This window comes from Giraffa tippelskirchi, chromosome 5 (genome assembly GCF_054371585.1).
Source record: "Giraffa tippelskirchi isolate mGirTip1 chromosome 5, T2T-mGirTip1v1.2.pri, whole genome shotgun sequence".
Taxonomy (NCBI): Eukaryota; Metazoa; Chordata; class Mammalia; order Artiodactyla; family Giraffidae; genus Giraffa; species Giraffa tippelskirchi.
In genome coordinates this window covers 53,867,873-53,890,958 of record NC_137279.1, presented here as the reverse complement: position 1 = coordinate 53,890,958, position 23,086 = coordinate 53,867,873, and the positions used below count along the sequence as shown (strand labels likewise).

General features: G+C 38.7%; 1 long non-coding RNA gene across 1 annotated transcript; it reads left to right on the top strand.

Moving 5' to 3' along the window:
• The first annotated feature begins 2,956 nt into the window (after window positions 1–2,956).
• On the top strand, window positions 2,957–7,725 carry LOC145506976 (uncharacterized). Its single transcript, XR_014054480.1, has 2 exons — window positions 2,957–3,498; window positions 7,524–7,725. It is a non-coding gene; the product is annotated as an uncharacterized LOC145506976 (long non-coding RNA).
• The last annotated feature ends 15,361 nt before the right edge of the window (window positions 7,726–23,086 follow it).

The window sequence follows — 23,086 nt, the reverse complement described above, 5'->3', positions numbered from 1 at the left end:
TAGCCTGCCAGGCTACTCTGACTATGGGATTTCCCAGGCAAGAATACTCGAGTGAGTTGCCATTTTCTTCTCCAGAGGATCTTTCTCACCCAAGGATCAAACCTGTGTCTCCTGCATTGCAGGTGGATTCTTTACCACTGAGCCACTTGGGAAGACCCGAGATATTTAATTAGAAATAAATGTAATGTTTTATATGCTAAGAGGAACTGGTGTTTCATATATTACATCTCTACTCTTGGGAAATTTGTAGTCTAGCTGTGCTGACATGTAGTCCAATAAGTACCATGCAATGAGACATATGCTATAATAGACATATATCCCCAGAGGAGGGACAAATTAATTCAACTTTGAGGAAGGTTGGCAGGACATCATAGAGGCTATGACATCTAATTTATACCTTGGGAAAGATGAAGGTTTGGTGTATATGGTAAAGGAAGTGAGGGACATATTGGCCAGAGAGAACCATGTAAGCGAATATCCAGAGGAAGAGTCTAACTTGCTTGGCGGATAGCTAGGGCCCCTGGTGTGGCATAAATTTAATGAGGGACAATGAGGCAGGAAAGACAAACACAGGCCAACGTATAAAACTTTTTCGATGCTATATGCCACATTAGGAAATTTGGATTTTAGTCCACAAATAATAGAAAGTCATGAAGGTAAGATGCTGGATAAAGCTCCTGTGAGAAAATTTGACAATAGAATAGAATATTAAGGAAAGTAAAAGAGCCTATAGGACTGAAACTTTCTAGATTTGGAGCCCCTTGAGAATGGCCATGGGCTTCCCTGGTGGCTCAGATGGTAAAGAATCTGCCTGCAATGTGGGAAACCTGGGTTCGATCTCTGGGTCAGGAAGATCCTCTGGAGAAGGGAATGGCTACCTATTCAAGTATTCTTGCCTAGAGAATTCCATTTTCAGAGGAGCCAGGTGAGAATACAGTCCAGGGGTTGCAGAGTCGGACATGCCTGAGTGACTTTCACTTCAGTGAGAATGGCTGCATCCTTTATTTAGACTTATCTAGAAAGCAAAGAAACCTGGTTCTTGGAGCTGAACTTGGGTATCACCAAAGGCTGTCGAGGCATTTCCATCAAAAGAACAAAGACTCATCTTCTTCAAATTGGTATTTGAGATGTGCTGATGTTCCGTGGGAAATGGTCCAGATTCTCTGCACCTGCCTCTTAGCAAACTTCTTTGACTGCCTGACAAATTTCCTCACATCCCCAAATGGCAGTCTTGTTTCAACTCCTCTCCTCTTCTTTCTCCTTCTCTCTCTGTCTCTCTCATAAGTCTGGCAACTTTGATGAACCAGAGGAAGATGCAGGCTTTCTAGTAATTTAGTCAGTAAATTTTCATGGAATAAATATTTGTTGAGCATCTTCGATGTGTCACACCCGGAGCAAGGCCCGATGTCTGGTTATAAACAAGACTGATGTGATTGGCTGCTGAATTTTGGGGAAGCATCATTTATTCATGACTCCATTTTGCTCTCTTATTTTTCCAGTGTCAAATATATGCATCAGTCAAGGCCACTCATGATCTGACTTTATATCTTTATCTTCTTTTATATCAGTTGTAATTCTGAGCAACGTGTTCACACTTGTCAGTGTGCCCCCTCTCCTCCAGTCAAGTCTGTACGAGAGCTCTTTCCCTAATCCAACCTTCTGGTCTCTCCTCACGTTCTCTCCTTGCCCTAAGTCCCTTCTCTTTTCTGATCCAAACCCCAGTCACCATTCAAGTCAAACATGTCCATGTTTTATTTCCGAGGGCTATCATCCTTTTGGTTTCTTTGGGATACAGTTTAAGGAAGCAGTTAAAAAATTGAGCTCTATACAGTAAGTCTCTTACATACAAATGAGTTCCATTCCCAGAAGGCATTTGTAAGTCCAATTTATTCATAAGTCCAACAAAGTTAGCCTAGGAACCCAACTAACATGACTGTCTAAATAGTATTGCACTGTAATAGGTTTTATAATACTTTTCACACAAATAATACATAAAAACAAAAACAAAAATAATGAAAATATTTTAAATCTTACAGTACAGTACTTGAAAAAATACAGTAGTACAGTTATATCACTGCTGCTTTTACACTTGCTTCTGGACATCTTGGGCCTGAAGTAAAGATACTATACTACAGTAGTCTATATAGTACTGTACAGTAAAGTACACAAAAGCACAAGCACTTATAGAGGATGCATGCACGGGACAATGTATGCCAGACACGTGAACTAGCTTGTGATTGGACATGTGAATGCATGTTCACATCTTTGAAAGATCTTAACTTGAAGGTTCATACATAGAGGACTTACTGTATTTAGGAGTGTGGTTAATTCTAGAGGGAGCAAGAAGAGGTGTGTTTAGGGAAAGATGTTCAGAGGGCTTCATCTAGTAATGCATGCTTAGTCTCTTCTGTCATGTCCGACTCTTTGCAACCCTGTGGACTGCAGCCCACCAGGCTCCTCTGTCCATGGAATTCTCCAGGCAAGATTACTGGAGAGGATTGCCATTTCTTTTCTCCATAGGGTCTCCCCAACCCAGGAATTGAACCTTTGTCTCCCTCATTGCAGGCTGATTCTTTACCACTGGGCCTTTGGGGAAACCTCACTTTGGTGGGGGTGGAGGCAAAAAAGGAAAGTGATTTACTCTGAGATATTCGAGGCTTGCGGCTATACCCATGCAATAACATCTCTCTTGAAATATCTTCACTGTTCGAGAACTGTTCCATGTTCTCAACAGGAAATGATGGATGAGGGATCAGAGGACACTGACAAATACTCAAGAAACAGACTCCCTGAGGGTCTTTTACGGAAGTAGCAGGCAGTGACTGCTGTCTTAAATTTGATCTCCTGTGAATGATTTTACATTCTCTACAGAACTGTAGGCACAGGAAACTTGAAAATGCTACTGTTGAAACTCAGGAACAAGACCGTGTTCTCAGTTCTGGAAGCTCAAGTTCTAAAGGAGAATGAAGAGTTACCCAGAAAGCAGTTTCTATGCCGACGTGCAGCTGAGCAAAGAGCAGGGGGTGTCCCTTCATGTGTGGCTATAGATCTGTGATAAGAGATTCCTTCTTCAAAGAAATCTGACTATTATTTTCCTACGTAGTATTATCCAGAAAGCAGTTTCTATGCCGATGTGCAGCTGAGCAAAGAGCAGGGGGTGTCCCTTCATGTGTGGCTATAGATCTGTGATAAGAGATTCCTACTTCAAAGAAATCTGACTATTATTTTCCTACGTAGTATTATCTACTATTCTCCTTTTCATTAGAACATTTGTATGTGATGAGAAGCTGATGCAAAGATCTGACGACAGTTCAATTTATCACCAATCGCAACAAGAGCCTGAAAGAGTGGTGAACCTCAAGAAATTGCCAGAGTGGCCTAAGGGCCAGTATCACTCTATTCAACCAGCCTGACAGCAGATTTCACAGTGTCCAGAAGATATTTAGTGTCCAGTGGATATTATCTGCTAGTAATAACATCTCTCAAGCTGGGTGATGGGTATGCATGTATTTTTTTTAAACATAGTTTTTTATATCTTTTTGTGTGACTGTATTATTTCACCCCAAAAAGAGGGAGTAAGTCATTCAATAAGTGTGTACCCTGTAGGAGTTATTTAACTTCTTTATGTATCAGTATCTCATTTGTAAAATGGATATGATGATAGTTTCCACTTTATAGAGGGTTGGGAGGATTAATAATGTAAGTTAATGCCTGCCAGGTATTTATTTACAAAGTGCTTGACATATAGGAAGCACTCAATAAATGTTAGCAATTATTGTCATCTCTCTCCCTCCTGAATTCCCCAGAGTACTTTTGCTGTAAATGATATAATTTAACCAACCATTGTGAATTTTCCTTTGCCCTGTGCTCTGTAGCACCCTTAGTATATCCAAATAGGTTAGGAAATACTTATAGGTTGATTGACTGGAATGGTCTTTTCAAGAATTAGTGATGTGATCTTCATGGTTTTTCACTCCTCTGATGTCTGAATATTAAAAAAAGAAACCTGTGTGTGCATGTTTGTTACTTTTCTCCTGTAATATGATCCATGAGATGGCCACTTTGGGCTCAGATTTAAAATATATGGCTAAGCAGAGGCCATGCTCATTCACAGTCTTTCCAAAGCCCATCCATCACTTCCTTTTTCCAATGAGTACTGGAACATCAGCCAATAATTCAATAAGCATGCACACTTCCCCCTTCTCAAAACAATATTTCTGAGGGCTATAATCTTCATTTTCACACTTTAAGGAAAATCTGAGTGAACCAGTTGCTCCACAGCCAGGTTCTGTTGGTGATAATCATCCTACTCTTTGTGAGACGATTTTAGGGGTTACTTAAAGCCACAAGGTGGTTTCCAGAGCCTAGAGCAGAACTAAAATCTCATCCGGAGCTGACTTCAGAGCATCACTTTACCCAGCAGTATTCCATCTCCCAAGCTGTTGCCTGTCTCTGGGGTGGAACTAATCCAACACAAACAAAGGTGGTCCAGAAAGACTGGTGTGAACCCCTAATGTGTGCTTGCTGATTACTCCATTCATTACAGGGGATCTGAAGGTTCTAGAAGGCCAAATATTTCCACAGGTGTTCCTGGGTTCAGGCAAGGAAACTTAGGAAGACACCACGTCTCTGTTTCCACCTCTTTTAGTTAGAGTTTGGTAACCTTCTAGTCCTGGGGTCAGTCTATCTAATTTCAAGGAAGCTGCTTAGTTGCACTGCCTTTGCTGGGCTTCATGACTGGGCAGCAGAGGAGAGAGTGGCAAAAGGAAAGGCAAGGGGTCAGGATACTGAAGATAAATAATTTCAAGGAGAAACCTCTCTCAGTATGATAATTAGGTCTCTGAACTGTGTCTCTAAATGGATTATAAATTATGCTAAAAGGATAAAATCAAAGGACATGCAAATGAGTCATACCTAATTTTATGTAATGAATTTGTTGTCTATAAAGCAGAAGAAGCGTTTAAGATAGAGAAGGTGTAAAGAAAGTTCGTGTGCAGCTTAAATCATAAACACCTCATATACTCTGACTTCTCCCATCTCTGCTTCTGTCCTCATCTTCTAAAGTGCATCTCAGTTACATTGAAAACGGACAGGCACATCACTGACAGCAACCACAGAGACCTGTCTGGCCTGGGAATTCCATGCAGTCAGGCCTGACTTCTGTCAATTACCCCAGATGCTAGACTAATTGGCTTGATTCTCAGATGAAAGAATCTACCTCTAGAAAGGCAGGAAAAGTCCTCTTCTGTGACCGAAGTCATTAAACCTCAATTAGGACATAGACAGGGAAGGTGTAGATGAGTCTGGGATAATTACCAGGCATTGTGTGACAGCTCAGTTCCTGCAGCCTGGGCCAGAGCAGGTGATTTGGAAATGTGATCCCCAGACAGCTGCAGATGGTGCAGACTGATTGCACTGTGCCAGCTGAACCTCCCCATTATGGACAGTTCACTGCAGTGTATGGCCCCTCACAACTTATCACCGCCTGAAGCTGACCCCACCTATTTCTGAAATAGGTGTTGAACATTTATTGTATGCCAGATATTGTGTAGTTACTGGCAACACAGAGCTGAAAATGACAGACTGCTGTAATAGAGCTTGCATTTCAGTGGAAAGGGAAGGTCACTAAAAAGGTAAGTGAATAAGTTAATTTAATTTTTTAAGGTTTTTTTTGGGGGGGTAGTAAAGTGGCTTTACAGTGTTGTGATATTTCTGCCATGCAACGAAGTGAGTCAGTTGCTTGTATACGTATATCCCTTCCCTCTTGGATCCCCTCCCCATCCCACCTTTCTAGGTCACCACAGAGCCCTGAGCTGAGTTCCCTGTGTTATATGTCAGGTTCTCATTAGCTATCTAGTTTACACATGACTTGTACATATGTCAATCCCAGTCTCCCAGTTCATCCCACCCCCTACTCCTCCCCACTGTGTCCACCTGTCCATTCTCTATGTCCGGGTCTCTATTACTGCCCTGCAAATAGGTTCATATGTGCCATTTTTCTAGATTCCACATATATGCATTAATATATGATATTTGTTTTTCTCTTTCTAACTTTACTCTATATGACAAATTCTAGGTTCATCCATGTCTCTACACATCACCCAATATCGTTTCTTTTTATGTCTGAGTATTATTCCATTGTATATATGTGCCATATCTTCTTTATCCACAAGTTGATTTTCAGGAGTAGTTAGTGTGATGAAGGAGCCAAAACAGGATCATGTAATGGAGTGTTTGTGGGGGAAGCTTTAAACAGGGCATTCAGAAGGCCTTTCCAAGGGTTATATTAAAGCTGGGAACTGAAAACAAGAAGATACTTGACATGTAAAAATCTGAGGAGAAGAGTATGCAAAAGTACTGGGGCAGAAACAAGTTGATGTCTTTGAGGAACAGAAAGAGTGAGAGAAAAGTGGTTTGTGATGGATTTATGTCCCCTGGAAGAAAGTCATAGAATGCCCTGATGCAGACCTCTGTACACAGCCCTACTCTCCTCAAACTGGCAAGGATGGTTGAAGGTCCTAAGTTGAAGGAAATTCATGTAGAGATGAAAGACACAGAGAAAAATTCTGAGGACTGAATCTAAGCCCCAGATACTTGGTTGGCCTAAACCAGTGGCTCTCAGTCTGATCACAATCAATGCTTCTTTTTATAGCAAATATTTCATAAGATTCTATTTACTATCCTGAAATTGTCAAAAATAAAATAAACTGAGAATTCCCTGGTGGTCCAGTGTTTATGGCACCCCACTCCAGTACTCTTGCCTGGAAAATCCCATGGAAGGAGGAGCATGGTAGGCTACAGTCCATGGGGTCGCTAAGAGTCAGACGACTGAGCGACTTCGCTTTCACTTTTCCCTTTCATGCACTGGAGAAGGAAACGGCAACCCACTCCAGTGTTCTTGCTTGGAGAATCCTAGGGACAGGGGAGCCTGGTGGGCTATAGTCTATGGGGTTGCACAGAGTCGGACACGACTGAAGCGACTTAGCAGGAGCAGCAGCAGCCTGCTGCTGCTGCTAAGTCGCTTCAGTCGTGTCCGACTCTGTGCGACCCCATGGACTGCAGCCTACCAGGCTCCTCAGTCCATGGGATTTTCCAGGCAAGAGTACTGGAGTGGGGTGCCATTGCCTTGTTCAGGGTTTTGTATTCTCACTGCCCAGGGCCTGGGTTCTATCTCTGGTCAGAGAATTAAGATCCCATAGGCTGCATGGTGCAGCCAAAAATAAACCAATAAATAGTAATATTAACTATTTACATGGAATCAGGAAGACAACAAGAATAAAGCAGCCCCATCTTTTATCTTCACTACTGTTGCTTTTTCCTGAAACACTGTCTGTTGTTGTTGCTGTTCAGTCACTAAGTCACGTCCAACTCTTGGTGACCCCATGGACTGCAGCATGCCAGGCTCCCTTGTCTTTCACTGTCTCCTGGAGTTTGTTCAAGTTCATGTCCACTGAGTCGGTGATGCTATCTAATCATGTCATCCTCTGTTTCCCCCTTCTCCTTTTGTCTTCAATTTTTTCCAGAATCAGGATCTTTTCCAGAAGCATTGTCTACACTGGTCAAATCATTATTCTTCTGAAAATAAGCAAACTTCAGTGACTTCAGGAAGGAAGATGATGAGGAACCACACTAATCACATTTTATCCAAACACAATGTTATATGCCAATTACGTCATCATAAAGCTGGAAAAAAATAATAAATAAACAAAAATATCAAAAAATAAACACATAATTAAAAATCAGTATAATGCCCCAATTATAATAAAAGAGAAACATTTATAATAAGACAATTTCAAATACATAGTGAACATTTTCTTTCAGCTTTGTAACTTTTTTCAGTCTTTATTGAATTTGTTACAATATTGCTTCTATTTTACATTTTGGTTTTTTGGCCATGAGGCTTGTGTTATCTTAACTCCCCAACCAGGGATCAAACCCAAACCCCCTGAATTTAAAGGTGAAGTCTTAACCACTGGACCACCAGAGAAGTCCCCTCAGCTTTGTAACTTGTTACAGTCATTTTAGGATTTTTGTCAAACTTGGGGAAATTTCTATTAAGCCTCTTTCATTTATGGGCTTTAAGATTTCTCGGCGTTTCATGTTTTCTTGTGCAATGACTAATCTTCAATACTCTCCGAATCATCAACATTCATCAACCAGTTTTCATACCCCTTCGGTGCTGGACACTGTGGGACACATGCCCACCCCAAGAGGACTCTTGGTCCTGACTCTGCAGCACAGTTCAGGTGATGAGGAGCAGAGGGAATTTTCTGAAAGCCAATCCTCCCCTGGAATTAGTTATATAATGGTAACTTACCCATGGGCTTCCCAGGCAACTCAGTGGTAAAGAATCCACCTGTCAGTGCAAGAGATGAGGGTTTGATGCCTGGGTGGGGAGGATCCCCTGGAGAAGGAAATGACAACCCACTCCAGTATTCTTGCCTGAAGAATCCCATTGACAGAGGAGCCTGGTGGGCTACAGTCCATGGGGTTGCAAAGAGTTGGACATGACTCAGTGACTAAACAACAACAACAACTTACTTATACATGGCAGAGTCTGTGAATCATATAAACATATTCTACTAAACCTAACCCTTAACTTGGCTTCCCTTAAGCTGGATGACAGAAGTGTTTGTCACACGAAGAGAGAGGAAGTGTGACAGACCTGAAAACAGAGTGGATGAAGAGATTGGTCTTGACCAATTAAATATTCCACTTTTGTAAAATTTAAGAAACTGTATGACCATGTGAGTACTCTGTGGGTCCTCACAGGCATATGCATCAGAGGCCCTGGGCCTGAAGCTTCATTAGCTTCACTATTAATTTCCATCTGCTCCAACTCAACCTCCTTGTGCTTTTGACCCTAAAGCCAGCAAAATCCCAACTCTGAATTCAAACTTCTCTTTCCTTGATTGCTGTCCTGCTGAGCACTGCTGGGGAAAGAATACCACCATGTATGATGTCCCCTTTCAGATATGACATTTTGAACCTCAGTTAAGCTCTGAATCATGCCTTGAGGTTCTGTAAGTCTTGTATCAGTTCCCACTCCACTTCCCTAAACAGCAGTTCTCAATATACCTTACTGTTCTTAAATACTTATACTAGGCTGCTTTCTGTCTCCTTCTTTTAAGATTCTTATAAAGTTTTATCTATATATACAAAGTTGTATTATATATGTATATAATCTCTGTACCTATCCTTACCCTGTATCCTCTTTATTCAAAGTCCTTACTTAGAAACTTCAAATATGCAATTATATTACATATTTATTAATAATAATCATCATGCTGTGCGTATATCCCCATGGCTTATTTTAAAACTGGAAGTTTGTACCTTTTGATCTGCTTCATCTATTTTTCCCAGCACCATCCTCCTGCCTCTGGTGACCATCAAACTGTTTGTATCTATGAGCTATGTTTTATTTTGCTTGCTTGTTTTTGTTTTTTTAAGATTTCACATGAAAATGAGATCATATGATATTTGTGTTTCTCTGTCTGACTTATTTCACTTAGCATGATGCCCTCAAGCTCCATCCATTTTGTTGCAAATGGCAAGATTGAATTCTTTTTCAGTGGCTTAATAATTACATATATATATGTATTTATATATATGTATATGTGTGTGTGTGTGTGTGCACTAAGTTGCTTCAGTCACGTCCAACTCTTTGTGACCCTATGGACTGTAGCCCGCCAGGCTCCTCTGTTCATGGGATTCTCCAGGCAAGAATACTGGAGTGCGTTGCCATTTCCTTCTCCGGGGGATCATCTCAACCCAGGGATGGAACCTATGTGTTTTATGTCTCTTGCATTGGCAGGAGTTCTTTACCACTAGTGCCACCTGGGAAGCCTATATATATATATATATATATATATATATATATATAGAGAGAGAGAGAGAGAGAGAGAGACATTGTTGTTCATTTATCTCTTAATGGGCATTTACTTTGCTTCCATATCTGGAAGCAAATAATGTTATTATAAATAATGTTGTAATGAAAATGGGGAGGGGATGTGCAAATAGCTTCTGAAGTTAGTGTTTTTGTTTTCTTTAGTTAAATATCTGGAAGTGGAATTGTCCTGTTATTATTGTCCTATAATTTTCTTTTCTAATGGCATCTTTGTTTGGTTTTGGTATCAGGGTAATGCTGGCCTTGTAAAATGAATTTGGAAGCAATCTTTCTTCTAATTTTTGGAAGAGTTTGAGAAAGATTAGTATTAATTCTTCTTTGAGAGTTTAGTAGAATTCACCAGGGAAGCCATCCGGTCCTGGAATTTTGTTTGTTGGGAGATTTTGATTATTGATTCAATCTTTTACTAGTAATTTGTTCATATTTTCTATTTCTTTATGATTCAGTGTTGAAAGATTGTTGCTCATATTTTTATTTCTTTATGATTCAGTGTTGAAAGATTGTATATATCTAGGAATTTATCCATTTCTTCTAGGTTGTCAAATTTGTTGATGCATAATTATTCATAGTAGTCTCTTATGATCCTTTGTATTTCTATGATATTTAGGGTGTTTTCCCTTTCGTTTCTGATACTATTTATTTTAGTCTTCTCCTTGTATCCTTGTATAAATGGAAGGGTGTTGCCTTTCTGGCCTATCCTTTCCACCTGTACTCTGCATCATGTTCTGGGGACATGGAATCTTTAATTATCTTTCTTTTTCCATCCTCAGCTAACCCCAGTCAATTGCTTATTATTCTTGGCCTATAAATAAACTCAAATATCTCAAAACTTAAAATTCTTCTTGATTCTTCATCCAACACCAGTCACTTTTCTGTTTCATTTTTCCATTATAGTCGAAATACTTAAAAAAAAAAAATAGAAAACAAGATTGATGCTCATTATCTTCATTTCCTTACCCACAATTGCCTCTTCACATAGTCAAATGTCCACTCTCACGACTGCACTGACACTCCTTCCTTCAAGATTTCTAGCTGTTAAAGAAACTTCCAGTTTCTAAATTCTAGGAGTACTCTACTCTTTAATTTACTTGACTTTCTTGTACATTTGACAGTATTGGTCAGTCTCTGATTTTTAAGAAATATTGATTGCTTTATGCCTGTGTTATCTGAATTGTTACAGAAATAATTTAAAGTGTCCTGTCAAAGTATAAATAATTTTAAAAGATAAAGTAAAAATTGTCAAGTGCTTTAAAGATTCTCTAGGCATTTAACATGTGTACTTAACAAAATATAAAGGTAGTTGGTATTGTTACCTCTCTTCAGATAACAGATAATCTAAGAACATTCCAATCAATCTCTTGTAATTACACCAATACATATAAATAATCATTATATATAATAATTATAATATATAATAATACATTTTATACATTATGCTAATAATAACTAGTATATATAATAATATATAAAAATAACACTAACATCTAACATATATGTTAGTGTTATTTTTAAAGAATTAATGACTTATGTTTACCCACATACTTATTAATTTCTTTGTACATTATTTATTTTTCTATCTTTTGCCTTCCATCTGCAGCTACTTCCTTCTCCTTTATTAAGTACACATTTTCAAAGTTTATTAAATAGAGTTCTGTTGATGGCAAACTCTTGTTTTGCTTATCTGAAATTTTCATATTTTGTCTTTATTCTTGAAAGAGAATAAACAACCCTAGAACAACAGCTTTGTTTTCTCAGGATATTGAGTATTTTATTTGACTGCCTATTTTTGCTGAGAATTCAGATGTTCCTCTCCCTCTTTTATCATGAATGTTCTTTTCTCTCCGTCCACTTTTAAAATGTTCCCTTCTTCGGTATATTGCATATCACTAATGTGCCTTAAAACACATTCTGCTTGAAATTTGTAGCTTGCCTGGAGTTAAAATTGGTTTCTTTAATCAATTCTTTAAAATTTTAGCCACAATATCTTCAAATATTACCTCTCTTGCAGTCTTGTACTTGCCTCCTTCCATAAATTTGATTAGTAATATTTTGGACTTTGTACTGTATGTTTAATATGCTCTTTAATATCTTTAATACATGAAACATTTTGTTTCTGCTCTTTGCTCTTTGCTCTTTTACTCAATTTTTGAATATATAATATTTGTTAATGTGAGAGCAGATCTCTGCTATTTCTGTTAATTATTGTTTCAGTTCGATGTTTACTTTGTGTTTTAGTATTTGTGGTTTTCTTTTTCTTAATATGATTTCATTTTGAAACAATGTAAGATCTAGTTTGCAATTCTGAATTCTTAGAAGAAACTTTTTCTCAGGGTGATATTTTTTCACCCTTCTTACTGAAGAGAACTCAAACTAGGCAAGATTCTTGGTTTTCTTCCTTGGCTGAGCTGATTTATTTATTTTTACTCTTGTACTATAATAAGATTCTCATGTCTCTAAAGCATCTCCTATTAGAATGTTCCTCTTATTTGCTCCTGCTTTGTGTATGCTTCATGGCTCTCAAGGTGAAAGCTCAACTTCTCTGGAGTTCCACAGTTATTTCTCAGTGCCAGCTTGACTCTCTGGCTCTATACTTGCATTATGATTTTTGCTTTTGAGGATTCCTTACTTAACAGTTCAGCAATTCATTTGAAAATATTTAAAAAAATTTTTCCAGCATTTTTTTTCCAGAAGGAGGATTGTTCAGGATATCTAGTCTGTCAAGTTGCTGGAAATGAAAGACTCTCCTGATTCCTTGATAATTTTTTTTTCTCTTGGCTTGAGATCTCACTAATTTTTCTCTCCCATTGCTTTTCTCAGCTTTCTTTGTTGGATCCTCTTTTCCTGCTCATCTCCCAAAGGTCAATGGTTCACTGTATTCTATCCTTTACCCTTTTCTAATCTGCTTAGAAAACACATTCTGCTCACGTCTTCCACAGTCAGCTCTACACTGACTGTGTGGAGCTAACTTCGGGAGACCCCAAGTTATGCAGTGTCTAGCCAAATCAATCTTTGAAGCTCTAGATCCTTGCGTCTAAAAGCCTGCTTTACTTGGCCTTACCCATGGCATCACAAGGGCAATGTGTCCAAATATTTCACTTAATCACACTCCCCTCACCTTCTTTTTTTATTTTTTGTTTAGAAAAATGACACCAACATCCATCCTGTTAACCAAAATAGAAACGTGGGAAGAATTGCGGACTCCTCCCCCTCCCACATTTTCCATCTGCAATTGATCACTAAGTCTGTTGACTCCACTACCTTAAAACCTCACGTATACCCCTTCTCTCCATTACAACTCCCACTACCTAATTAATTAAAAGCTTCATCATTTCTCTCCTAGATTGATGTAATAGCCTCCTAAATGTCTGCCATCCATCCCCAGTCCTCACTGAAGTCAAAGTAATCTCTCTAAAACACATACATGATCATCTCATAGCCTGCCCCTTCCCCTACCTAAAATTCATCAATGACTCTCTATAAGGCACAAGATAAAATTCGCATTCCAAGTTCATCTCTTCTAGTCCGTCTTAACCCAGATGAGAGACAAATTGAAATATTTGCAATTCCCCCAGCACATCATACTTTACATGATGTGCACACTAATTCCTTTGCTTAGAATTCCCTTCCTCTTCTTTGACTGGCTTACACATTTTCACTTAGTAGACACAATGTTCATGCGTCTATTAAGACAGAAATCCTCAAGTCTCCCATCTACCCAACTCTATTGAGTGTTTTTCCTCTGCACCCTTGACTCATTCATTCAAGAAAATGCGTTGACTTTGTATTATTTATATCATCTCTCTATGTATCACTGTAGTGCTATCTTGGGCTTATGAAAGTAATAAAAATCAAGAAACAACCCTTATTACATTGTAGTGTAATAAATACAAGGCAGAGATCACAGTGAAGGGGAACCTGCACCAGCCTTGAATGAAGAGAGAGGGGTGTTCATAAGTTGATGTAATTGCTTCCTCTTCTGGTTCCCTACAGGCTTCCCAGGTGGCTCATCGGTAGAGAATCCGCCTGCCAGTGTAGGAGACTTAGGAGATGCAGGTTCAATCCCTGGGTTGGGAAGATCCCATGGAGGAGGAAATGGCAATCCCCTCCAGTATTCTTCTCTACAGGCTCCTCTGTCCATGGGGTCGCAAAGAGTTCTTTGCGTTGTATGTGATTGAGCACACATACACTTGTTACCTACCCTTGATTTTTTTTATACCCCTAGCAGCCAATCATTTGTGTATGAAATAAATTAGCATATGATTGATGATGAAATTTTTTATTTTCATAAATTTTGCTGATTTAGTTTAAATCAGCCTAGCCTTGGCTTGTTATTATCATACTAGATATCATGAAGCACTAAGTAATTGTGTTCATATTTCCAGTGGGGCTTTTCTAACCCTGGGAAAATGCTAGACCCAATGGGACTAGCAAAGGCCAAATCCAAGAAATGAGATGAACATATATTGAATTATATTTTTAGAATTTTTATACATTCATTTTTGCTTTTTCTAAAAGGCACTGTAGAAGTTTATAAAATGTATTCTGTTAAATGGGATAAAATATATTATCAAGGGAATGAGAGAAGGGAATAACAAAAGGAGTATTACAAATCTGGAATAAGATAAGTAGTTGGAAAGACTAGAAAAGGGCAACCAAATTGACTCTAAGCTTCTTAACGGCCAAAACAAAGAAAGATCATGATTAGAGACAGTTCTCTGTAAGAAAAATTAAACAAACCGCTTATTCAGAAAGAGCACAATTTTATCAAAAATTGATTCCCAAGGAATTTCTCTCATGAACACATAAACTGCTGTGTGATGTGGTGGACAACAGTCCTAACATGAACCCTTCATTTGCTCCAATCACAGATGTAATGAGTCTGTCTCATTATAGACTTGTGGGGACTCGGCATAATGCCAAAGACCAAGTCAGAAAAAAGCTGTCCTACAGGGAGTAAAGTTTGGTGAAGCTCTTGAAAAATTCCAAGATTTTAGAATCAAACAGTGGAGGATTGAGTCTTAATTCAGTTAAACTCAAAATATGTGAACTTGATCCTTTTACTTAAATCCTTCCTTAGATCATTAGTAAAAACTGTGATGATAACGCTACCTTTTTGGTTCTACAGTTTGGTTAAAATTTCAAATATGTAATAACAACAGTCAATATCCACTAAACTCCTCCTCTGTGCCAGGTACTGTTCTAAGCACTTTACAAGGATTATCTGATTTAATCCTCTAAGCAAGTCCATTATGAGGGAACTGTTACTCTCATATGCCAGCTAGGAAACATACTAGAAAGGTCAGGTAGCTTGTTCAAAAACACAAAGCTAGGAAGAAGGGAGTTAAGATAATCAGCCCAGACAGACAAACTGTGGAGTTTTATTTCTTAAAACATTCTTTTCTATGATATTATATATAATTTTAAGGCATCTCGATAAAAATCATTTCTCACAACCAGAGTCTTAATAGCAGGTTCATGTTAGCATTATCTCATGATAACCTGAAAAATGGATATTCTCTATGGCAATTAAGGTGAGATCCCTTTACTTTGCCAAAGGTAGGGTCATCAAGTTCCTCTAATAAAAATCAAGGAGTCCAGTTGAATAAATTAGTGGGTTACCCTACAGAGCTCTGAGACCAGAAGAGTTAATCCATGTGTTCTGCTTACTGTCTGTGGCAAAGACAGCCCTTTGCTATCTACTCACCTCATTTATTCAGTTGACAGACAGCTGCTGGCTAATTGGTCTGCTCTGTTGCCTCTTCGGCTGGTGTGTGTGGTAAGCCAAGTCTGGCAGGAGGCCTTAAACAAAACTCACCCAGCGTGTGTTCAGCTGCATTAAACTCTAAAAATAGAAAGCTCAAGCTCTGCAGAGCTGAGGAGTTGAACATCCAACCAGCCAATAGGTTTGTCATCTCCAGGGTGGCTTGTGTTTCCTATTAAACTGGGGTTGAAATGACAAGAGGCAATCTTTTGAGCACTCGAGTCTAAACAGAATGGCACATGACTGCTATGTGCAGGGCTGTATCCTGGCTATAAATCATAACAACAGCCTGAAACTGAGCTATCACAGACCCTTAAATCTCCAAAGTGTGGCCTGGGTAAGCCATTAGGAGAAGTCAGCCTTTGCAGATATAGGAATTCCATGCCTCAATGCACAAGGCACACCTTCCAATAATCCATGCCTTTGTCTCACCCATACTTTTTTTTTCTGGAATTTTCCTCTAAGCGTCATGACCCTTTTAAGGGTTAAAGAAGATTCCATTTTCCACATTACAATAGAGAAAAGTGGCAGCATATCAGAGAGAGGCAGTATGCACCTATGTTTAAGTCAGCCTGTCAGGATCGACATATTGGCTCCATCCTTTACTAACTTTGTGACCTTGGACAAGGTATTTAGCCTTCATGGGTTTCGTTGTCATGCTCAGCCTTGGTCTCATTATCTGTGAAACATGGGCAATAAAAGTACAAACTTTATAGAGTGGTTTTGAGACTAAAGTGAGATAATCCAAATAAAGCACTTAGCATATGTTCTAGAGAAAATGCTCAAAAGTTATTTCATCACAATGATTAATATCAAGTATCATCTGGAGATATCTTAGTATACTCATAGTGGAAGCACTTGGGAAACAATTGGAGCAGATCTTGAGTTATTAATAACTTTAAAAATCCAAAATGATGCAAAAATTCAATTATATTCAGGAGTGAAATACTCCATAAAATACTACACTCCCCAAGAAAAGTCTTTTTCATTTTGATAATTGGGGATTTCCTGCTTCGCATTCATATATCTAAAAGGAAGTCTGCTCTTTAGCATACTTATACATTTACACAAAGGTTAAAGTTTTCTTTCCCTTAAATAGGTTGGTAAAACAAACTTCCACAAGGCAGTACAGTTCAGTCGCTCAATTGTGTCCGACTCTTTGCGACCCCATGAACTGCAGCATGCCAGGTTTCCTGGTCCATCACCAACTCCTGGAGTTTACTCAAATTCATGTTCACTGAGTCGGTGATGCCACCCAACCATCTCATCCTCTGTACACCCCTTCTTCACCCGCCTTCAATCTTTCCCAGAATCGGGGTCTTTTCCAATAAGTCAGTTCTTCACATCAAGTGGCCAAAGTATTGGAGTTTCAGCTTCAACATCAGTCCTTCCAATGACTATTCAGGACTGATTTACTTTAGGATGGACTGGTTGGATCTCCTCACTGTCCAAGGGCCTCTCAAGAGTCTTCTCCAACACCACAGTTCAAAAGCATCAATTCTTTGGTGCTTAGCTTTCTTTATAGTCCAATTCTCACAACCATATATGACTACTGGAAAAACCATAGGTTTAACTAGACGGACCTTTGTTGGCAAAGTAATGTCTCTGCTTTTTAATACGCTGTCTAGGTTGGTCATAGGTTTTTTTACAAAGAGCAAGTTTTTTTTAATTTCATAGCTGCAGTCACCATCTGCAGTGATTTTGGAGCCCCCCAAAATAAAGTCTGTCACTGTTTCCATTTTTTCCCCATCTGTTTTCCATGAAGTGATGGGACCAGATGCCATGATTTTAGCTTTCTGAATGTTGAGTTTTAAGACAGTTTTTCACTCTCCTCTTTCACTTTGATCAAGAGGCTCTTTAGTTCTTCGCTTTCTGCCACAAGGGTGGTGTCATCTGCATATCTGAAGTTATTGACATTTCTCCTGGCAATCTTGATTCCAGCTTGTGCTTCATCCATCCCAGGGTTTCCACAAGGCCAAGAAAACCAAATACAGCCGTCAATACCAATCATCCTTGTCATAAATCTGAATGGACCATGAAAAATTACTTGAGAACAATATGCAGTATTTAAGAAAGACACAAGGAAGAAACATAATTGGCACTGGAGCAAATAGAATCAGTGCATAAGAAAGAAAACTAGAAAAAAATTCTATCAAGTAACTTTGGGAAAATTTAAATACTATTTCATCCAAAAAAAAGACAGATTGCTATGACAGAGAAAATAATCAGAGAAGGAAAACATTTAGGGAGCTAAAATGTTCAGTTCAGTTCAGTTCAGTCGCTCAGTCGTGTCCAACTCTTTGCAACCCCATGAATTGCAGCACGCCAGGCCTCTCTGCCCATCACCAACTCCCAGAGTCTACCCAAACCCATGTCCATCGAGTCGGTGGTGCCAACCAACCATCTCATCCTCTGTCGTCCCCTTCTCCTCCCGCCCCCAATCCTACCCAGCATTAGGGTCTTTTCCAATGAGTCAACCCTTCGCATGAGGTGGCCAAATTATTGGAGTTTCAGCTTCAACATCAGATCTTCCAATGAACACCCAGGATTGATCTCTTTTAGGATGGATTGATTGGATCTTCTTGCAGTCCAAGGGACTCTCAAGAGTCTTCTCCAACACCACAGTTCAAAAGCATCAATTCTTCTGCGCTCAGCTTTCTTTATAGTCCAACTCTCACATCCGTACATGACCACTGGAAAAACCATAGCCTTGACTAGATGGACTTTTGTTGGCAAAGTAATGTCTCTGCTTTTAAATATGCTATCTAGGTTGGCCATAACCTTCCTTCCAAGGAGTAAGCGTCTTTTAATTTCATGGCTGCAGTCACCATCAGCAGTGATTCTGGAGCCCAAAAAAATAAAGTCTGACACTGTTTCCAGTGTTTCCCTATCTATTTCCCATGAAGTGATGGGACCAGATGCCATGATCTTAGTTTTCTGAACATTGAGCTTTAAGCCAACTTTTTCACTCTCCTCTTTCACCTTCATCAAGAGGCTCTTTAGTTCTTCTTCACTTTCTGCCATAAGGGTGGTGTCATCCGCATATCTGAGGTTATTGATATTTAAATGTTACTGGTCCTATAATCAATTTCCAAAAATTATTGAAAGCGGTCAAGTAAGAGAGCGGACATGGATGAAGAATATTAATTATAGAGAAAGTAAGTGGACAAATCTGTCTAGAATATAAGACAGAAGATATTGGCCAGCAATTTGAAAAAGTGTAATGAAAAGTAAAATTAATAACAATATGACAACCTGGATTAAAAATTCTAGATTATGTCAACAAAACTTTTAGCATAGGCACAATGGAGGAAGCATACTGGTGATCTGATATATTTTAGGAGGGATGGGTTGTAGAAGCTATTATCCATTTTGTTTGAAAATATGTTGAAATGTGATTGATCAAAATTTACATATTATCATTAGAGGTGTATAAATAAAAAGTGTAGTGTTCAAATCATTTGTGAGAGAGAGAGAGAAAAAGAAAACTCAGATAAGAAAAGCAGCATAATCTGAAGCTTAAGATCATGGTTTCTAGAGTTAGATTGACAATATCCAAGCCCTAGTTTGGCAAGTTAGCAGTTATGGGACCTTTAGCAAGTTACTGGATATTACTAAGCCTTTCTCCACTTGCATGTAAATCATAGAGTTATTTTAAATATAAAAGATACAAAAACTAAAAAGTACTTGGAATATGGATTGGTACACTGTACACTATAAAATATCCATCAGTTCAGTTCAGTCACTCAGGTGTGTCCGACTCTTTGCGACCCCATGGACTGCAGCACACCAGGCTTCTCTGCCAACCACCAACTCCTGCAGCTTACTCAAACTCATTTCCATCAAGTTGGTGATGCCATCCAACCATCTCATCCTCTGTCATCCCCTTCTCCTCCTGCCTTCAATTTTTCCCAGCATCTGGGTCTTTTCCAGTGAGTCAGTTCTTCGCATCAGGTGGCCAAACTTGGAGTTTCAGCTCCAACATCACTCCTTCCAATGAATATTCAGGACTGAGTTCCTTTAGGATGGACTGGTTCAATCTCCTTGCAGTCCAAAGGACTCTCAAGAGTCTCCTCCTACACCATAGTTCAAAAGCATCAATTCTTTGGCACTCAGCTTTCTTTATGGTCCAACTCGCATCCATATATGACTACTGGAAAAACAATAGCTTTGACTAGATGGACCTTTGTCAGTAATACAATGTCTCTGTTTTCTAATATTCTATCTAGATTGGTCATAGCTTTTCTTCCAAGGAGTAAGCGTCTTTTAATTTCATAGCTGCAGTCACCATCTGCAGTGATTTTGGAGCCCAAGAAAATAAAGTCTGTCACTGTTTTCACTGTTTTCCATTTATTTTCCATGAAGTGATGGGACTGGATGCCATGATCTTAGTTTTCTGAATGTTGAGTTTTAAGCCAACTTTTTTCCTCTCCTTTTTCATTTTCATCAAGAGGCTCTTTAGTTCTTCACTTCCTGCCATAAGGATGGTGTCATCTGCATATCTGAAGTTGTTGATATTTCTCCCAGCAATCTTGATTCCAGCTTGCACTTCATCCAGCTTGGCATTTCATATGATGTACTTTGCATATAAGTTAAATAAGCAGGGTGACAATATACAGCCTTGATGTACTCCTTTCCCAATTTGGAACCAGTCCGTTGTTCGTGTCCGGCTCTAACTGTTGCTTCTTAACCTGTATACAGATTTCTTAGGAGCCAGGTAAGGTGGTCTGGTATTCCCATCTCTTTCAGAATTTTCCACAGTTTGTTGTGACCCACACAGTCAAAGGCTTTGGTGTAGTCAATAAAGCAGAAGTAGATGTTTTTCTGGAACTCTCTTGCTTTTTCTATGATCCAGAGGATGTTGGCAATTTGATCTCTGGTTCCTCCACCTTTTCCAAATCCAGCTTGAACATCTGTTAAGTTTTCAGTTTACGTAGTGTTGAAGCCTTGCTTGGAGAATTTTGAACATTACTTTGCTAGCATGTGAGATGAGTAAAATTGTGCTGTAGTTTGAACATTTTTTGGCATTGCCTTTCTTTGAGATTGGAATGAAAACTGAACTTTTCCAGTCCCGTGGCCACTGCTGAGTTTTCCATATTTGCTGGCATATTGAGGGCAGCACTTTTATAACATCATCTTTTAGGGCTTGAAATAGCTCAGCTGAAATTCCATCACCTCCAGTAGCTTTGTTTGTAGTGAAGCTTCCTAAGGCCCACCTGACTTCGGACTCCAGGATGTCTGGCTCTAGGTGAGTGATCACACCATCGTGGTTATCTGGGTCATTAAGATTTTTTTTCTATAGTTCTTCTTGTATTCTTGCCACCTCTTCTCAATATCTTCTGTTTCTGTTAGGTCCATACCATTTCTGTCCTTTACTGTGCCCATCTTTGCACAAAATGTTCCCTTGGCATCTCTAGTTTTCTTGAAGAGATCTCTAGTCTTTCCCATTCTATTGTTTCCTCTATTTCTTTGCACTGATCACTGAGGAAGGCTTTCTTTTCCCTCCTTGCTGTCCTTTGGAACTCTGCATTCAGATGGGTATATCTTTCCTTTTCTCCTTTGCCTTTAGATTCTCTTCTTTTCTCAGCTATTTGTAAGGCCTGTAATGGTGGAGAGCTGTGACAAAACGTGGTCCACTGGAGAAGGGAATGGCAAGCCACTTCAGTATTCTTGCCTTGAGAACCCCATGAACAGTATGAAAAGGCAGAAAGATAGGACACTGAAAGATGAACTCCTCAGGTCAGTAGGTGCCCAGTAAGCTACTGGAGAAGAGTGGAGAAATAACTCCAGAAAGAATGAAGAGATGGAGCCAAAGAGAAAACAACACCCAGTTGTGTATGTGATTGGTGATGGAAGTAAAGTTGATGCTGTAAAGAACAATATTGCATAGGAACCTGGAATGTTAGGTCCATGAATCAAGGTAAATTGGAAGTGGTCAAACAGGATGGCAATGATGAACATGGACATTCTAAGAATCAGTGCACTAAAATGGACTAGAAGGGGTGAATTTAATTCAGATGACCGTTATATCTACTACTGTGGGCAGAATCCCTTAAAAGAAATGGAGTGGCCCTCAAAGTCAACAAAAGAGTCCAAAATGCAGTACTTAGGCATAATCTCAAAAATGACAGGATGATCTCTGCTCATTTCCAAGGCCAGTCATTCAGTATCACAGTAATCCAAGTCTATGCCCCAACCACTAATGCCAAAGAAGCTGAAGTTGAATGGTTCTATGAAGACATACAAGACCTAGAACTAATACCAAAAAAAGGTATCCTTTCATCACAGGGTACTGGAATGCAAAAATATCCATACATGTCAGCTATTAATTAAGACTAGAAAAGGTGGGGAAAATGGTAATAGACAACTTCAAATTACAGCAATAAGTCCAAATATATCAGTAACCATAATAAATGTGAGTGGGTTATATTTTCATGTTAAAACACAACTTCCTAAAGTGAGTAAAGATGCAAAAAGCAGATATATGCTGCAGGTCCAGGTGAAACAAAATCTTTCTAAAATTTTTAATATGAATATAAAGGCCACACCAAACATAAAAACTATTAATATTAGACAAAACTCAAGCAAAAATCATTAAATGAAATAAGCAGAATTCTTATGAGAAAAGTGTACATTCATTCACTTATTTATTAACACTGACATTTATTTTTTGAGCATCAGCAATGTGCCAGCCATTGTCAAATGGCAGGGAATATACCATTGATCTAGACAAAAACATTTCTTGCCTTCAAGAACCTTGTATTCTAGTGAAAGAAGATAAGAAATAAATTTATGAATGTATAAATATAATTGGTAATGGTTAATAAAAGAGATCAAGGTGATTAAAAATGATGAAGGCTTCTATTCTAGTATGGTAATCAGGAATACCTTTTTGAAGAGATGACCTGAATGGAGTGAACAAGTCATGTGAATATTGAGGATGAGATGGTAGGGAAAGTATTCCTAGGCAGAGTGAACAGCATAATGTATTTTCTACACACAATGCATACACAACTGCAAAGGCCCTGCCTGAGGCAAGAACAATTCACCAAAACAGTATCAAAATACATAAAACAAAATCTACAGAAAACACAAGAAGAAATTCAGAAATTCCATGATGGTGAGCTACTTTATCACTGTCTCTCAGAGATGTATAAATTAAATAGTCACAGCTAAAGATATAAATTTAAAAATCAAACTAACAATATTGGTTAAATATATGTATATAGAACTTATTAATGAAGAAACAAGAAAAAAAGACTTTCCTCAAACAGATTGGCAAAACTGGTTCTATATTTATGAAAAATATCAATAAGTTCCATAAATACAAATCCGTAGGTGAATATTCTCTAATTATAATGCAAAACTAGATATTGAAAAATGTTCAATATTATATCCACTTAGAAATTAATAAAATA